This window comes from Megachile rotundata, chromosome 16, assembly GCF_050947335.1.
Source record: "Megachile rotundata isolate GNS110a chromosome 16, iyMegRotu1, whole genome shotgun sequence".
Taxonomy (NCBI): Eukaryota; Metazoa; Arthropoda; class Insecta; order Hymenoptera; family Megachilidae; genus Megachile; species Megachile rotundata.
The window spans coordinates 9,381,473-9,382,820 of NC_134998.1; the positions used below are offsets into that span (position 1 = coordinate 9,381,473).

The 1,348-nt window shown below is 46.1% G+C and overlaps 1 non-coding gene across 1 annotated transcript; it reads right to left on the reverse strand.

The window, feature by feature from the left end:
* Positions 1-288: 288 nt before the first annotated feature.
* LOC143266098 (U2 spliceosomal RNA) lies at positions 289-489 on the reverse strand. Its single transcript, XR_013041201.1, has one exon. It is a non-coding gene; the product is annotated as a U2 spliceosomal RNA (small nuclear RNA).
* Positions 490-1,348: the final 859 nt, after the last annotated feature.

Here is a 1,348-nt window from a genome sequence, read left to right on the forward strand (position 1 = left end):
CGACCGCTGAAGGCGGTTCGCGGCGCGTGTTTCGAAAATCGAAACGTCCACCTGCAAACTCTAAGTACTACTTAGCGCCTCCAGGGGCACCACTCTACAGACGCTACACTACTGCCCTCCACCGCCAGAACCAGTCACTCACCGCCAGTCTGTCGCAGTCCCTCCGCCAAGGCACTTCGCGAGTCGCACAGCCGTGCCGCACGTGGACGAACCAACGCGAACGCGGACGCGATAAAACTTTGAAACGCAACACTATGACTAGAGGAGCCAGAATATTTTTGCAAGTAGATTATGTGGGCCGCGTCCTGCGGCACTGCAAGGCAGGTACGACCCGCGTCGGAGTCGGAGCAAGCCCCGGAGTCCGACCGATTGCAAAAATAAGATTAATATTCTGACTCCCCGATGGGGAGTGTATCAGATATTAAGCTGATAAGAACAGATAAATTGGACTTTATTTTTCACTGAATGTTTCCCCACAGCCGAAGCTGTAGGGTGATACATTGAGTTACAATTATTTGAAAAATACAATATCACATAAATATCACCCGCATTTTAGGAATGTTCCTCTATGCTTATTTAACAAAACACAGCTTGCCTTCAGATTTGTCGCATTTTCTTCGGGCGCGTCATTAATTAATAAAACCATCGTCCTCTTGGACCGGATCTTCCACAGCTTCGGTTTACAATAGAAATAAAAATACAAAAAAGCCTAAGGGGAAACATAGTCCTATTAGTTTTTCGGAGATTATCTTCTAATATATTATCCTTTTATCCCTTTTGGGGCTTACATCTCCACGTTCATATGAGGAGGAGATGAGGCATGTCCTACAATACATGAATTAGGATGCGCTGGGCCTCACATTCTTCTGGTTAATAGCGCTTAGAGATATATATATATTTATTACAATATTGTTGTGCATTCATTATTGTCGAGAGAAGATCAATAGAGTCTACTTCTTTTATTCTTTTTAACGTCTGGTTTTTAGTTAATGTTATTTTCATTTTCGTCGTTTCTGTTACACGTGTTGTTAGAATTCCTTTCATTGTGTGCCGAGTACTGTCTTATTCCTGACACATGCTCAACGTAAATATCTCTGGACCATCCAATGGTCTCCGCTACCATTAACTTTCTCATTAAAGAAGCGTACTTTGGAGAGATGCGGAGGAGATCGAGGACGAACTCGTTCCCCGGATCCCAAGCGCCCAGTGCCCCAACGACGAACGCGTCGACAACAACTCTGTAGCCGCGCCGCTGCAAGCTATCGGCCAGAGGCCGATACTTGTCGATCTTGCGCACCCTTGCCTCCTCTACTCCCGCAAGGGTGTTCTCGAAGGGCACGGCTACATC